Here is an 18,803-nt window from a genome sequence, read left to right on the forward strand (position 1 = left end):
TGAGCATCTCCTTCAATACGACATCACAACAGAACCCAGAAAAACAAAGAGAAAAATGTTTTGGTCAAGCGCCACTGATTATGGAGAAAAAATATGGGCATGGTTCAAGAATTAGGAACTAGTAGAAGCAAAAGGTGTGCATAAACAACATGGACATTATTTAGGAAGGCAAGCATTCAGTAATCAAACTTTAACAATAAAAATATAGTAGCTTAATTGAAATTATGGGAAAAAAGCCAAATCGCTAAACAATGTGAAAAAACAAAAGCTAGTGCACCAACTGAAATCAAACCTAGGTCTATACACAGGAGTAATCACCAATAATTTCAATATTCCTTTAATGGTTTAGTGTAATACTACAGAATTCCCTCTTTTTATAATATTTGACTCGTTGACATTAGGGTTTACATTTGACCATTTGTTTTATTAAACAAATCTATATAATTACTAATTATTTTGTTACCATTTATTTTATTACTATATGAACTTTAAGAATGACTTATAATTTTGCATATTTGTACAAAAGATTTGAATACGTTAAAAGTAGATTAAAAAGCCAACGGCGTTAAAAAAACAGGAGGGGGCATTCTTTAGCAGTAAAAAAGTAAATAATATAAGTAAAATCTCATCTCCAATTACAATGATTTTGCATTTAAATAATTGCAATATACACATCTCATTGTGTACATACACAACTTCTATTTACTATTTATTATTTACTATTTACAATATCTTTTGTAGAATATACTATGGTTACTTCTTGGGTGCTTCTTAATCTTTAGGCCAAAGGAAAAGGTAAAGCCCAACAATCACCATTGTTGTCCCTATGAGACTGCACATTGAGAATAAAATAACAATTCAGTCAAGTGAATTGTTATGGGGGTTCTACAATTAATCTGTACCGCAAAATACTTTAAATGGTTTTGGTGATCACATAAAAGTAAAATAGCAAATTTAACAAAACTACTTGTTTTATGATCTAAATGGTAGAAAACCACATTGGGACTCACAACCACCACAATGTTCTTTTACCAAGCCTAGGAGGTTAGGGGAATGATCAACAACATTTTTTTTATAGTTGTGTAGCACAAATCAATAGTTTTTTAATAACAAATGTTTTTGCATTTAAATAATCGAAGTATACACATTTCACAATGTACATATACAAGTCCTATGTATTTTGTAGTTACCGAAACTTTTGTATAATGTACTATGTTTACTTCGTAAGTACTTCTGATGCTTCCACCGAGAGAAAAGTTAGCCTAAATATCAATGTTGGTGTGCCTATGAGACTGCATGTTGGGAATAACAATTCAGTAGAGATTATTTCCTATGGTCAACAGTTAAGTTATATTGCAAACACATTCAAAAAAGATCTGAGTCCTACATAAAATTGAAACAATAGCTTTCACAAAATCATCTGTTTATGGTCTAAATTGTAGAAAATCATAGATGTTCTAGCACTTCACCCTAAACATCATAATTGTCATGATATAATTTTCATGAAACATCGTAATTGTGCATGATCCACAAGATTGATTCTTGGTGGAATGGCCATGTGGATAGAACCCATGCGTAGGAATGGTTGTTGTGGTTATGTGTCAAAGCCCTAAAGGCCTAAACTCTTGAGGTTTTCTGTAACTTGCACCATGTATGAAACATGTTGATCTATGAAATTTACCTGAAGTCATCCATGTTGCACTTGTAGGTTTAGTGTACTTCACAGTTTGAATAAAGTAAAAGTGAATATAAAGAATAAGTTGCAATTGTTAACAATGTACATACTTGTTTGGTTCTTCTTTGTATGGTTGGTAATCATAGATGTTTATTGCTTTTTTGGTATTGTCATGGACAAACTTGAGACTCATTATGTTCGACAAAGAAAAATATTTGGCAATTTAGTTTGGCAAAAGACAACATTTGACTATTGGCTTACTAAAATCCATACCTTCCATCTACAATAGACAAATTTAAAAGCAACATACCTTCCAACCGTAGCATCATTACCCAGAAGGACTGAGTCGAACACAACGGTGAATACCACTGACAATGGGTAGAACATTGGGGGATAGGCTGGGCCTCGCTTAGCAACTGCCCATGAATTCATGAATTCAAGCTATATTTTCCCGCTGTTGCAAGTGCTCCCTGCATCGATATGGTTTCATGTCAATTTCCTAATAACAATTAGGCCTATTAGATTTCATAAAAATTCACCATTCTTCCAAAAATCATGTTACAAGTCCAAACATGTTGGTTGACCCAGTTCAAATCTTCAATAGAAACCCAAAAAATAGAAAAGAAAATATAATAGAATCACCAAAAATAGAAAAAATGTTTTGCATTAATATAGTTACTAATTTAAGCTTCATTCATGATAGAGAAGTATAAATTTTTAATAGAAATAAAATTCTTCTTGTAGTTCCAATTCTTGTCAGATTGATTTCATGGGTTAAGAAAGTTTTAAGACATACTGCGTACACAACGGTAACAAGATTGAGATCCCATCCTAGCTTCCAAGCACTCTTTTCTCTCCTTAATAAGATCCCGACAAATGCTGTTTGAAATCCTCCAACCAGACATGTTACCATGGAAGACCAACATTTATATGGGTACACTTTGAGAATCTTTGACTGTGACAATAATCATAAGATATCAGACAGTGTAAAATACACCCTAGTAAATATATATACTTTATTAGAAATAATGGTTATGTTACCTGAACGAGATACCAGCAAGCAAAAGTAAAGCTGCTACCAAGCAACAAAAATGTCCCTGCTAGATGATTGGTTGTAGACTGTCTGTTGTTCATTTTTGAGCTTCAAGATAGGATTCCATAGATGGAGCTTCTTGCCTTTGTAAAGGCTGATAAGCATTGTGTCCCCAACTGAGAACAATACACCTACTATCTTCAGCACTCCATCCACACTTCTGAATTTTAATGTCTCCAGTCTATCATGGTCACACATGCATGTTTCAGAACAACTGTGAATTTCCAATGTGGCCATTTTCCCCATGACATAGAATGTTTTATTGTTGGGGCATATAGAAGTGAATTATACACAACAAACAACAAAGTGAATGGAACTCTTACCGAAATAAGAGTGAAAGGGTGAAGGTGAAGAGGGGAATTATGTTCAGAAAAATGATTGCATAGGATGGCGTGGTATCCTCAAGACCATAGTAGTAGAGGCTCATTGGCACAGCATACCTGCGTAATTTAGCATGTCAGAAGAAAAGCTAAATATAATGTATCAGATGATTAATAAGATATGGTCAACAAGATATTAATTATTGTTAAATTACAATCAAATGATGACTCTATATACGCAGCAATGTCACTGTCATCAGCAAATTATTAATATATTTTACTCGATTATGTTATGGCAATACTACTCAACATGAAAATGGCTCGTGTCAATATACATACCGCATTATATGGTAGCGATTATCACGAGTTCATTATTTTGTGAGAATAATTTAGCCAAAATTTATGTATCATATCATCCCTCTTGTTCATTTTTATGATCGAAGCACATAATTACAGTTTAAAGCTTTGTGCGACAAATCAATGATTGTATATATCTTAAGTTGTCATGTCATGCATAAAAACTATACGATGAATTGAAAGGTGCATTGTACGGACACACCGTTGCTTGTCTAGAGGACCGTGCATTACTATTATAAAATTTTTACCCCTAATGCCCCTAATGTACAGACAAATACCAGTACCATAGTCACCATCAATCAAGTAATATAATTAACTAACGATTTTTATTTCGCGTATAAGTGTTCCTAAAATCCGAAATAAGGGTGAGTCTTTTACATGTTAACTCTGCATAGTAATATAGTTTTTCAATTATAAAGAATTTTTCATTTAAAAATGATAGATGAATAACAATACACTGGTTAGAAACTTATATATATATATATATATATATATATATATATATATATAATATGAAATACTACCGAACGGTAGCACGTCCGGAGCGAGAGCGACGAGATGCGTGGAGTGTGCGGCGTCGATGTGAATGGAATCGCGCGCTCTGTGCAAGCGACACCGCCCGTTCCGACGGACCTCCCGACCCCGTGGCACCATGCCTCCCGCGCCCCTGCGCCCACGCCACCGCCCCTCCCCTCTTCATCTTGACCTTCCTGCCGGCAATGACTCGATGTCGAGTGATGGGGCGGCCGAATCCGTAGTGACCGGATCCGGCCATTGGCTGCGGAGACAGCGACACGCCAGCGACGGCGACGTGGCGAGCTCGGCTGGAACAGCGAGACGATAGGCAGCTGGATCCAAGGCGGTCAGATCTTGGGCGGTCGGACGAGCTCGGCGACGATGATGGCGGCATGACATGCTCGGTGACGGCGGCACGATGAGCTCGACGACGGTGGCCGGATGCGGACACAGTAGAGGTAGCCCTAGGTACCAATACTAGTTTTGGTTTTAGTTTTTGGGTGGTACTCCGAGTATCAGATGTTACCGCACGGGTATCACCTGTTACTGGTACGGTATCAGATCTGATACCTAAGATATCATGTTTGATATCTCATCGGAATCACCCTGTTGTAGTATCAGATCGGGTACCGTGAGGTATCATGTTTCATACCTCGTCGAAATCATCCTGTTTCTAGGAGTGAATCTGATAGCGATGAGATATTAGATATCGTGTGTCAAAGACACATACCCAATGAATGCATTCAGAAAGATCCATCTTAATGCACGCCAATCCATATCCTTCCACTTTCCTCTACAGAAGACCAAATTAGCCAAAAAAAAGCATTATATTTTCACCACAGCACCGGATACAGTAAAAAATGTTTTTTTTGTGTACGTGCATGTGTTTCAGAAAAAAATAATTTTGGAAACAGTATATAGTCAATGTGTACCCATATATATTAGCCTAATAGAAAACTTTTTGCTATTTACTGAATGTGGACGTACAATTAAACGTGATCTGCTGGTATTAATTAAAACACAAATAAATCAGAACAAAAATGAACCTCTCGAAGATGAGTGCAAACGGGAGGATGAAGGCGGCGCCAACGATGCTGCGGTAGACGAGCAGCGCGAAGATGAACATGCCGTCGCCGATGGACACCTTCGACAGTATGTTCATCCCCGTGACGAACAGCTGCACTAGCACCATAGACGCCGGCGCCTTCCACCCAGCCCCCGCCGCCGCCGCCACCGTAGTCCCGGCGCCGGCGATGTCCATATCAGTACCGGCGAACTAATTCTTGCGCCTTGTGTGATCGATCGATCGGACTGCACGAGACAGTAGAGTTTATGCATGTGTACGTCCGTCGTGCGTCTGCACGTACGGCTTGTCATCACACAAAATATGCATTTTTTTTTTGTGGCCAACTGATCCCCATGCTTTTCGGGTGTTTCGTTACGGCGGAAACGGAGTGACGGCGGGCGGCCGCGCATGGTTGGTTGCAGATCGAGCGCACGGCACAGGCGCAGGCGCAGCACCCTCGTGGCGTTGTGGGGGAGGAAGACGCGGGTGAGGCCGGTTTGGGAAGAAATTAACTGCCCGCGGCGCCGTCTCCGGGGATTAATCGGCGGCGGCCGTGTACGTACCAAGCATGCATCTCCAGGAAGAGAGCCAAAAATTAAGCCCTAAAATCATTATATTGGTGCTGCTCCAAAACAATTCTTCACATAAATTTTTCTCAACTCCAAGAGTCGCTTTTTAATCCGTTGGAGTTATTACAAACACCAAAAAGATATCGGATCTGGCTTATTTTTGTGTAAGTACCGGGAGCAACGTAAAATCATGAGTAGGTATTGAACATTGTTGGAGATTGATTTTTAGACTAATTTTTTAAAAAATAAGTTTTGATGACTCCGTTCATAATTATCAACATACCAGTCAATTTATACCCGCTTCATCCCATTTTGATCGTCATACAAAGAAAGAAAAAGAGAATATTCATTTGATCATCATACAAAGGGAATAAGACCGATGTGCATAACCCTTCAATTTCGATGTAAATTGAATGCTTGCATGTTTTCATAGGAAGATATTTGATAGGCTGATTTGGCGAGGGGATACCTGGCCCACATGTCATACATGAACATTTCCAATTTGCTATACTCTATCACCAGCCTTGTCTACAATCAGCTTAGAAACAGAGGATGAATGAACAGACCGATACGACTAATACCCCTTCATATTTTTATGCATGACACCGTTGACTTTTACAATTATGTTTGACCATTCGTCTTATTTAAAATTTATATTCAAATATGCAAAATTATAATGCATAATTAAAGTTTCTATAATAATAAATTATATTATAACAAAATAATTAATAATTATATAATTTTTTTAAATAAGACGAATGGTCAAACGTGGACCTAAAAGTCAACGGCGTCATATAAAAAAATATGGAAATATGGAGGGAGTATATACATAGTGAGCCCCATATGTCATATATGAATTATAGGATAAACTACCAAGAAACAGGTAGAAGTAAGCCCCATATGTCATATATGAATTATAGGATAAACTACCAAGAAAACTGGTAGAAGCAAAAATTATAAGGATAAACATGCACCAGCCGGGAATCGAACCCGGGTCTGTACCGTGGCAGGGTACTATTCTACCACTAGACCACTGGTGCTTTCATGCCGATTAAATCAAACAATCATAACCGTTTGGTCAGATTTGATTTTGCTGCAGAGTTGTGAATGCTTTCTGTAAACAACACCCCTACATTGCGAATGTTTCTCAAGAAAATATCCCTTCCACTTATTACTACCTCCGTCCCTAAATATTTAACGTCGTTAACTTTTTATATACGTTTGACTATTCATCTGATTCAATTTTTTTTGTCAAATATATAAAATTATATACATACATAAAAGTATATTTAACAATAAATAAAATTATATACAAATAATTAATAATTATATAAATTTTTTGAATAAGACGAGTAGTCATACATATATATGTATAAAAAAAGTTAACGTCGTTAAACGTTTAGGGATAAAGGGAGTATAATCGGAGATGTGGTGTCAGGACTCGCCATAGACGTCCAATTCAATTCAGAAATCCTAACTTAATTGCATAGTCCAAATGTCATAAAAGAATTGGACACAATTTATTACCTCAATTTTAAGACATATTTCAGGGATCAGAGAGGGAACTTAAGGAACTAGCTAGCTGTTATGATTATCATGCATTTGGCAAACTTATGGTTTTCTTAGCACTGCCGCGTTAAACAATTAATTCAATTCCAACCAAATAGCATATCCAAATCCAAATATCAGAAAGGAATGGGACCAAATTTCATCCTGGCCTATTTCAGGGATCGAAATGGGCGCTACAAGGAGGTTGCTGATTTGATTATCATGCGTTTAGCAAACTTTTTAATTGATTTTTGGCACAGCCGCACTACTAATTTCCTCGTGACACTCTTCACCCCAACACACACTTTACATACAAAAAACATCGACCTTGACAAACGTATACACAAGGTCTTTTTTGATAATGGGAAAATCCCTGCCATCTTTCACGGCATTGGGATCGTCTGATTGATTTCCTTGAGCGCTATTTATAGGTTACTTCCTGAAAAATTGGAGCCACATTATGACACGAAAAGATACTAAGGTAAAACTCCATAAAAAATGATAAAGATTTAAATATCCATTAACTCTCATATTCAGGTTCCCGAAACCGCGAAAACCGTGACGGTTACCACGGTAACCGCGCTCTCCGCTGGGGCACGGCTTCGGTATACCGCGGCAACCGTTTGCAAATTTGATCCAAATTTAAAAAAATAAGGAAATTTGTAGAAAAAATATATGATGTAGAGATTGATTTTTAATGATGTTTGGTGAAAAAATTGATTAAAAATCTAAATTTACGAACGAATAAAAATCCAATACCGAAAAATGGTTGGGTAAAATAAAAAACGGTATTGTTCACATTAGCACCTAGTTAAGTATTTATTTGATACATGAGGCACATATTTAAATGTTTATAGCACTTAGTTGACTATGTAGTTGATACTTGATACATGAGACATATTTTTTATTGCATTAGCTATTTGTGACGTACATAGATAGTAATATTTTGTCATGGGCTTCTTATTAATTTTCAGTACCCAAACTAAGGTAAATTATATATGTACCGATGTCTTTGTAAATATGTATTAGTTTTATACGTAATATTTGATTATAAGTATACTTGTGATACCAAAATTTATCAAAAATTTAGAAAAAAATCATGTTAAAATTTTCTTTTTTCCCATATAACATGTCCTAAATATCACAAATATAGCTACGTACTAGTTTTCTATTTTTCTTGTATTTTTACAGTTTTTTCAAAATTAATTTGCACCTAATTGTCGGATTACACTAGCCGCGGTTTTCGTCCGAAACCGCGCGGTTTTGACCCGAAACCGCGCGGTAACCACAGATTTTAAATTCAAATTTTTAGATTCAAATTTATCGTGGTTTTCGCTGTTTTTGCGGTATCCACGCCGAATCCACGGGTGCGCGGTACGGCGGTTTTCGCGAGTTTCACGGTAAGTGAAACCCTGCTCGTATTACATAATTAACTTATTTGCCCTATTCACACCATTGCAGTACAGTGTACAAAACCTAAAGCATTGTGTTATCCTAGAACCCCCAGGGCTATCTCTACCCTATGGGCTGTGGGGAATGGCTAGGCCCACATCAGAAGGGGCTCCAATACCCTCTTTACAAAAACATTATGTCAGGATCGTCAGATTGTAAGTGTCCCTATTGTATTCGTGGATCGTGATTCAAGTGAGGTGCAGAGATGCCCCATCATATTCATTTCGTATCGTATTGTTTTAGGTGCCATATTACCATCATCGCGTGTCAAAAACGGTCGCTCGGTGCACCGCAACATCGATTCAATTGTGACCGCGAAAGTGAGAGTCCGACTATGCAAGTGCTTCACGGTGACGGATAACAATGACAAGCTTTTTCGCTTTGTCGGATGACCGAGAACTTGTTTCCTTGTTAACTATTTGAGATGCTTAATTACTGATTTGCTTCGTAATTAACATTTAAGTAAAAGAACAGCCTTAAGGGCCTATATTACGGCCTATATTACTGAGTTTGCCTAGAGCCCTTTGGAAGCACAGAGCCGACCCTGAGAACCCCTAGAAAGTACATGCATATGAGATTTATAATAGGAGAGAGTTCTCGAACACCATTTGATTACGACTTAAGCATAAAGACTAGCATATTACAGATGCCATTAACTAACAATTGTATTTTAAGCTTTACTCCCACGCTAGAAGAATAGTTCTCAAATATATGTGTGTGTAACATTATTTGATGGGTTAAAACCGAAAGCAATACAAATACAACTTTAATTTAGCAACGGCATTGAAACATAGATGTCTAGATGATGAATAGTTTTGTCAATTCTGGGTGAAAAATAATACTGTTTACTACTATTCTGATTCCGCCTAACTAAATTATGTACTATTAGAATCATTCCATTATACAGGCACCACATAAAGACATTTATAATATGTGACATCTATCTTTTTCACAAGATCATATATTCTTTACGTAACAATTATTAATTATGTTGAATTATATGGAGAAATTGTGGTCGATTGTATTCAGCCTCACAAACCAGTACATAGATTACATGGCTTGGATCCTAACTTCCTAAGCAATCCCAAAGAGATAGAGAGAGAAACTAATTCTATCCTACCATAACAACTGCTCTCTCCATTATAAAATATAAGTATTTTTAGGATTTAAATCTTATACCAAAAGATAATAACATTTCCAATACAGTTCACATTACTACTTATCACATCAATCACCTACAATTCATTTTTTTTATTTTACCACGTACCTTCCCTCCCTTGTCCATTCCTTATTTATTAAATAACATTATATTTTCTTCTCAATCTTAATCCCCGCTAAATAATTTAGAAATTTTATATTTGGCTATGGATGTATAGTAGATGGCACATACAATCCTATCCATACATCTAACAGATTATAGCTATATATACATTGAATGGATTCCAATTCCAATGAAGGCTCCACCCAAAACAGACCATTTTACCATCTATAATTGGTCATGCATAATCTTTACAACCAACACAACACACACAGGTTCTTGCATAGCCAGAACAGAAGATTAGCTTCAGATGCATCACAGGCCGGGCTCTCCCTTTTCCTGTGGAAAGCATCAACCTTTTTTCTCCTGGCCGGGCAGGCACCAGTTAAGCTAGCCCTAGCAGGAAAGAGATGTAGCCAAGCGAGCATGCACAATGATTGATCATGGGCAGGAGCTCTTTGAGAGAGAGAGATAGCGACGGCCAAAATTCACCGGCCACAGGTATAATTAGGATCTGTTTGGGGAGTTTTAGATTCTGAGAAGCAGCTGATTGATAGCCAGCTTCTGAGAATCTGGAATAGCTTCTAAACCCAGCTTCTCTAGCTTTTGGGTTTTTAGTTTATTTTTTAGAATCTATAACTACAGATTCTTAGAAGTTATGAACCGTTTGGGACAGCTTCCGAAAGAAACAGCTTTTGGAAAAAGCTGCAGCTAGAAAAAACTCTCCTAAATAGACCCTTAATATCCTCTGGGGTCTTCATCAGTCGCCGTTTGCGATCTCTCTTTTTCGATCGATCTGCCCAAAAGAGCGGCCATGTTTTCGCGCTCCATGGATCGTCGATTAATTGTCAAAAGCCAGCCGTTGATGTAATGCAGAGGGTTCCTAGCGATCATGGATTCGAGATCAATATGGTATGCTACGATAATATGCCATAATCCTCGTCAAATAGGAAGCATTGGTTTTGTGGGTTAATTAATTAGTTTGTGTGCACACTGTATATGCAGGGACCAGAAATGTAGCCACTTTATTATTATTGAAAGAAGAGTAAAGTTAATCTTTGGCCCTTGAAGTTTTATCAAAATATATTTTTCACCCTGAACTATTGAAGCGAATTGCACCGTAAAAAGTATGCCCTCTATCCTAGATTTGACGCTGTTGACTTTTTTATACACGTTTAACTATTTGTCTTATTCAAAATTTTTTGTAAAATATGTAAAGCTATATATATATACATAAAAGTATATTTAACAATAAATTAAATGATATAAAAATAATTAATAATAATAAATTAAATGATATAAAAATAATTAATAATTATGTAGTTTTTTTAATAAGACGAATAGTCAAACATGCATAAAAAGTTAACAACGTTAAACATTTAAGGACTGAGGTAATATTTTTTTTCGGACCCCGCTTTATTGTCACAGGCAGGCCTTTTTTTTTTGCACCAGTGTGAAAATTAATTTTCAAGGCGGCCACCTACGTCAAAAACTTTTGAAAATTCCTTTGTTTATAGACGGGTAACATAAAAGTCTTGCGTTTGAAAATATTTTTCATGCTCCTGTGAAAAATGATTTTCATATATGGTCCCTCGAGAGGCCCATATTTGACAATAAAGTCTCATAAGTATACATTAATATAGCCGTATGTAAAAATTTATTTTTTAATGCTCCAATTTTGTACGTCTCTAGTTACATGCGGTGTGTCTGGCCACCTAAGGAAATAGATTTTGGCCGCATGCAAAAATCCTATTAGTATCAGAAAAATCCATGCAATATATTTTATGGTATTTTTAATTAATATGAAATTTTGTTTCTTTGTACCATGAACTTTAATTAGACAACAATCTACCTAAGCAAAAGAGACGTACTAAGAATATGAATTATAAAAACTACGTTCATTTAATTTCAAACAAACAAACATTATTTGTTTTATGTCAAAAGATGGGAGTGAAAAACAATCAACTTCCACCAAAGTTCAATAGAGGCGGGTGTTTAGGCTGTGTTCAGTTTACAAAATGATTTTGCAAAAACATCGCATCGATGTGTACGTCTACACATTTGAAGTATTAAATATAGTCTAATTATAAAACAAATTTCACATTCCGCCTGAAAACCGCGAGACTAATCTTTTGAGTCTAATTAATCCGTCATTAGCATATGTTGCTTACCGTAGCACTTATGACTAATCACGTACTAATTAGGCTTAAAAGATTCGTCTCATGATTTCTCCCATAACTGTGTAATTAATTTTAATATTTATATATATTTAATGCTTTATTTAGATGTCCAAAGATTCAATGTGATGTTTAGGTAAAAGTTTTTAGGAACTAAAGATGGACTAAACCTTGCCTACGAGAAAAAGGAAGACTAGGAAATTAATTGGACTAGCAATGTTCATTACATGTGCTTCTATCTTAAGAGTCGTTTAAATCCTAATACCTACTTTTCTATAAAGTTATTGACATTCTCTCTTCTCTCATAAAGCCACATAACCTTAATTGTTTTTTTAGCCTTATGACGATACATAAGGGTGTAAATTAAACCACGACATCTTAATTATTTTTAGCCTTAGGATGATACATCAACGGTGTAAATTAAGCCACATAATCTTAATTGTTTTGAGCCTTAGGATGATACATCAAGGGTGTAAATTGCATCTCTACACATCACCTTAATTGCTTTTAGCCTTCAGATGATTCATCGAGGGTATACATTACATCTCATCCCAAAAAGCATACCATACAACCCAACAATTTATAACCCGTGGATAATTGATAAAGGCATGAAAATATATAAACACATAAAAAATCGTATAATAGGTAACAATTTTTTTAAAATTCATATGTACCATATTATCACACAATTCTCCCGGATCAACGTACGGGGTATGCGTCCAGTGTATATAGAAAAACCAAAACATTTAAACACGTAGCAATCACGAATTATAGCAAGGATGTGTTGATCAATCACAATCACAATGTTCGATCGAAGGGGTTAATTCTAGGCGTATGTATTCCTTAGTTGGCGTGACTATAGATTGTGACGCGTGGGGCCTAATGATCGGAAGGTACTTGTTCCAAATTAGGTAGTAGGTCACTGTTTGATTTGCAGCTCAGCCCCACACTCTACAGAGCGTCACCATGCTAGTCTCATATTCTCCTCTCTTAGAGAAAAGAAAAGGTCGTCATATTCTACCATCATCGTTGATTCTTTCTGAAATCGTGGTTTGTAGTCGTACATATTCTGTATTCTGTATGTAAATAAACCGACGTAATAAGAGTGAGCTGCACTTTACACCACCTTTAAATTACCCAATCACTTCTAACCACCCATAAACTTCTGTTACATTTTGGATCAGATAAATTTACTATTGTCGCAGTTTGAATCACCCTTAACGATTTCTTAGGTACATATCAATGATCTCAAATACATGGCAGATTTGCAAAAATGAGTCTTCAAACATATGGTGTTTGTAAATTTGACACTCGGAGTATATGACATGTGGATCTATCCGTGTCTATGAATGTGGGCCCAATGGCAAATCCGCGAAACAACACGATTGGAGGCCTATTTTTTTAATTTTTTTCTGAATGATATCAGATCTACTATACTAGTGAATTCTCATACATATGTAGTCCATATATTTTTGCTAAAAGAGAGGTTATACACAGGGAAGAAAAAATATTTGAGGTGATCTAAATTGTAAAAATGGTAAAATTATCCGGTTCAAAATAACTAAAAAATATATAATGTTGTCCAAAGTATAATTTACTCTAAAAAAATTTAACTCTTTCATGTAGAACGAGGATTAAATGTATGGTGCTATGTGTACTAGTCGTCGATCCGCTTATTGCACAACTGCTGTTATTGATATTCAAAATATTGAAAGGTATTTTTTTCATGATTTAATAGAACCGAAATTTGTAATAAATAGATATAGAGTTGTACTTAGTTTGGAGTTAGAATCTTCCAATATTTTTATGAGGTGTATTCAGTTTAGAGTCGCGATTCTCACGACGTGTAGAGTAGATCGGGTTTTAGCATGGTCGACGGTACTAAATGTAGATATATAATTGTTATAGTATACTTCATCTAATCAATTGGATCTTTATGGTTAACATAAAAATGCTCTTGCAGGAAGTATCCAAGGCCCTATTTGACACGGCTCCAGATCTTAGATCTATATTGAGTATGGAGTACGTGGTTTAAAATAAATAGTTTAGCATTTTATATTTTATCCAAAATATAAATACAAATAATACATTCATATGTTACTTTTGTAACCCTAGATCCAGATCCATGGATTTATGGACTTAGAAATATCATGCTCCAAAAAATAAATTACATAGATATGAGTTGTGTCAAACAGACTCTTACTAAATGTTCACATGCCTAATAAATTGAGGATAGGCTAATATGCCGAGCACGAAGAAGCGTGTGAAAATTTCCTAGAAAAAAAATAGAAAAAGACCATGGATACTCTGGTAAATGCAGAAACATCGGTTCATTCGAAACAATTAGATAGCCTCGTCTTTTCGCTTATGGTTATACTTATAACCTTAAATTTAGAATAAATTTTAAGGTTTTTTATCATAATTTATTTTTCATCCATTGCTTTTTATCACTAAAACCACGTATATAAAAATTTTATTCATAAATTATTTTTCATTTACAAATATGTCGTTTCACTTTTTCCATCACCAAGGGAAACAATGACCACCACCTAGGACGCTAGTGGAAATTTGCAGTTGTGTTTTTATCTCTCCTCGGTGGACCAATATTTTGAATCCCAAGAAAATAGGCCATGTTATATAAGGACAGCGACTCCCTCAAAGTTCATTTGATTTTCCTACATTTTATCATGCTTTTTGTAGCACCTCTCGGGTCAATATATTCTTTGGTGGCCTTTCACCTACGCATATAATTTTGGCCACCCATTCGAAAGTATCTTCAGCCATGCATTAAGGAGATAAGTCCCATCTAGACGAGCTAGAGACATCTAATCATCTATATGTAGATGGTCAAGATCTTACTAATACATCATATATGGTCAAATTAGAATATAAAAAACAAAAGCTGAGTTGATATACATATATATATATATTCCTTGTTCTTCTTTTTCTCTCTTTGCTGCCGTCCTTTCGCGCTCAGTACCACTGCAAATTCTTCACCTAGAAAATTCACTAAGCATATATAAGAAGCAGTATGATGCGTGCAATTTTCTCTCATATATATAACAAAGCAAACTTTAATCACTTTTGCTATTAATCAAACGTTTGATTTTTTATTCTTCCGTCAAACACGCACCCAATGCATGTGGGAGCTAGAGGAAGACATGTATGAGTTTTTTTTTGACTTGTGTGCATGTCTTTGATTAGCATCCATCAAACATTTGAATAATAGGTGGACCCAAGTTTAACACACTTTTCACGTCAAAATGAACCGGTAAGAAGTGGAAGGAGTATATTTTGGAGCACTAAGCTTTTCGAAAAAGATTGAAACGAATTGTGAACATCAAAAGACTTGATACCGTTGAACATCAATTTGGGTTTATGCTAAGTAGAACTTATTTGAGTTTAACCAATTATAGAAAAATGCATTATCATCCATAACGTCAAATTAGTTTCATTAATTCCATGATTGGATAATTTTTTGTACTATATTTATTTTCTCTTAAAAATATTGATACATATTTTTCTATAAACTTAGTTAGACTAAAAAAAGTTTGACTTATAATTACGACAGATCCAAAGTAACTTATATTGTAGTAGAGTTGTTTCCCATGATAATACTAGAATAAGTCATTGTATGTTTGTGAGTGATGTTTGTTTCATATAGGGGTTATTGTAATATGTAGTATTGTGTTAGATTTGTTTAACCTAGATTATAAGCTAAAATAGAATAATCTATGAATTGTTTGTTTTTCTGGATTATTGGAGGCCTAGATTAATGGGTTTGTAATGCCAATTCTCTGGATGCCCTCAACTTTTTGTGCATGGTTCATCCTATTCCTACCCTTTGTGATTTTATAAAGAAAATACCAATTTTGAGGTAGCTAAATAAAAATGTTAAATAATAATAATAATAACATTCATGAATAGTTTATCCATACAACATACAATGGAATTAGTATCTCCTTTGACCGGAACACAACACATCCGGAACAAAAATCGTTTTGATGAACTTATCTAATTAGAGTAATCTGAGCTCTAGATTATAATAGTCTATCATAATAATCCATTTGTTTATTTTAACTTCATATTAATAAACTAGATTATAGTAAGTTTTTTAATAATCTATCTTTTTATCTGTTTGTTTCAACTTTCCTAAATTTTAGCAGTATTACATGCTTTGCTTTAGGGTATGTTCAATGATAGAGCCTATTGTGAGCTCTATCTTAAACTACGTCAGCAACAAGAGTCTATTTTATAATATATAGTCAGATGGGATTTCTACATGAATGCAATAAAATATTTTTATTATGCTAGTTTCTATTTTATACACTCTCATGCAAGAAAGTTTTCTTGAATAAATACTAAAAGTCGACTCTAAGCTGTTGTCATGCATAACAACAGTTTTTCTCTTTGCTTCCCTCTCTTGCCTCCATGTCACCTAATTTGTTTACGTGACGATTGAGAGAATCCGCTGTTAAGCACCTTTTTGTACGTGTCCTTAGGTCGTAGTCAGTTGAGCGCATGACCAGTTCTAGCCCCGTTCTCTCCCGGTCATGCGCAAGAGTTTCGGCTAGATGCGCACATTGTTCGCGCAGAATTGAAGCTCCTGGTGTTGTGAACACTGCACTATGGGTTGGAGGCCGTTTGGCCAGTTCCTCTGGTTTGTTATTCGCATCTCTATTTATAGTTTCTATCAAAGACTGAAACACACTGGCAAATTGCAGCATATAGAACCCCTGATCGATGTGTTTGCTCTGGTGTTCGTGTGAGTCTCTCCACTTGGGGTTTCCTAGCACTCACTTATTCCAGAAAATGTCCCCTTCTACTCCCTGTTGCTTTTATTCGGGTTAGAAATACCTTTTCTGGATCAAATTTCATGAATCACACCCTCATCTTCTGCTTATGCTTAATTTTAAGCTAAAATTTTAATTTTCAACCTAAAATTTAGAATTAATTTTGAGGTTTTTTATCGCGGTTTATTTTTTCCAGCACTAATTTTTAGATCACTGAAAACACATATATAAAATTTGTATTCATACATTATTTTTTATTTATAAATATATCATTTTGCTTATTCGTGAATTAAGTGAAAAGATAGACACTTAATCCTACCGAGCGACCTGGTGAAGGTATCTCCGAGATTCAATGTTGTGCCAACAAACATAATTTCGACCAGCTTCTCATTTACTCTCTCCTGAATATAACAAAACCTTCACATTTATGTGTTTACTCCTATCGGAGTATACTGGGTTCTTGTGTTTACTCCTGTCGTGATACACTGGGTTCTTCATGGATGAGACCATGGATTGATTCTTCACCCTTTAAGTTGGTCACATCTAGGTAACGGTTTTGTTGCCATGTGAATCCGACTATATTGCCATGACCTCCTTCCTCCTCGGGTTTGGATCACCTGCCATTGCACAGCTAATGGTACCAAACAGTGCAGTGTCATTGGCATGATCTTAGCTGTTTGTTTGCAGATGGACAGCCACTGTTCATCTGCTACAGTGATTTGGTACAGCAAATTTATTATATTTTGTCTATAGTAATTTTGCTACAGTGTCGGTAGTCCCGTCATCTATAGTACAGTGCCGTTTTCCCTCTCATATTTCACTGTGCTATCAGTCCGGATCCTTCCTCCCCATGCCAACTCTCGAGGTGGACAATCAGTCGACAATCTCACTCGTCAAGAGCCCATTTGCGCCATGGCCGGAGTAAGCACATATATGTTCAAGTCTCAGTATATCGGGGAGAGTGGAGGGAAGAAGAAGCTGATCTACATCGAGTTTATCGGCGGAAACAGAGAAATTCTGGATAGCTTCACCAAGTCACTCAATCGGCAGGGATAAGGTTCCATGAACTTTGATGCCATATTGGCCTTAATTTGTGACCTTAATAAGAGCACAGGTAATTGGGGGTGGTTTGTTAGAATAAATCTTTCTGCTTTTCTTTTTTTTTTTTCAAATTTTCATTTGTGCTCGTTTATACTCCCTCCACTTTTTTATTTTACGCCGCTGATTTTTGAGCCCACGTTTGATCATTTGTCGTACTTAAAAATTTATATAGTTACTAATTATTTTGTTGTGATTTGATTTATTACCGTAGAAACATTAAACATGACCTATAATTTTATACATTTATATAAAAAAATTGAATAAGATAAAAGATCAAACATATATAAAAAAATTAACTGTGTCAAAAATAAGAAAAGACTGCATGCAATTAGGAGGCCGTTTGACCACTCCTGTCGTTTGCTTTTATCGTCTCGTTTAGGCCCGGTTTAGTTACTAAAAACTTTTCAAAAAAACATCACATCGATTCTTTGGATATCTAAATAAAGAATTAAATATACATGAACATTAAAACTAATTACACGGTGATGAAAAAAATCGTAAGACGAATCTTTTAATCCTAATTAGTACATGATTAGCCATAAGTGCTACAGTAACCAACATATGCTAATGACAGATTAATTAGACTCAAAAGATTCATCTCGTGGTTTTTAGCTGGAATCTGAAATTTTTTTATAATTAGACTACGTTTAATACTTCAAATGTATAACTATATGCGTCGATGTGATATCTCTCTTAAATATTTTTGGGAACCGAACGGGGCCTTAGTTGAAACAAGGACAAAGCATCGCCGAATTGCGGCACAAAACTTGCGTTTGCTCTTGTGTTTGCGTGAATTTTACACTCGAATTTTCCTGATAGATAAAATATGGGTTGGCGAGATAATGTGTAATATGGTCCCCTGAATATAGAGTTTAAAG

At 35.6% G+C, this 18,803-nt stretch overlaps 1 non-coding gene and 1 pseudogene across 1 annotated transcript; both read right to left on the bottom strand.

Annotated features, from left to right (window-relative positions):
• Positions 1-630: 630 nt before the first annotated feature.
• LOC102711826 lies at positions 631-5,484 on the bottom strand (annotated as a pseudogene).
• Positions 5,485-6,565: 1,081 nt separating this feature from the next.
• Positions 6,566-6,636, bottom strand: TRNAG-GCC. The gene has a single exon. It is a non-coding gene; the product is annotated as a tRNA-Gly (tRNA).
• Between the last annotated feature and the right edge of the window lie 12,167 nt (positions 6,637-18,803).

The sequence above is a fragment of the Oryza brachyantha genome, chromosome 8, assembly GCF_000231095.2.
Source record: "Oryza brachyantha chromosome 8, ObraRS2, whole genome shotgun sequence".
Taxonomy (NCBI): Eukaryota; Viridiplantae; Streptophyta; class Magnoliopsida; order Poales; family Poaceae; genus Oryza; species Oryza brachyantha.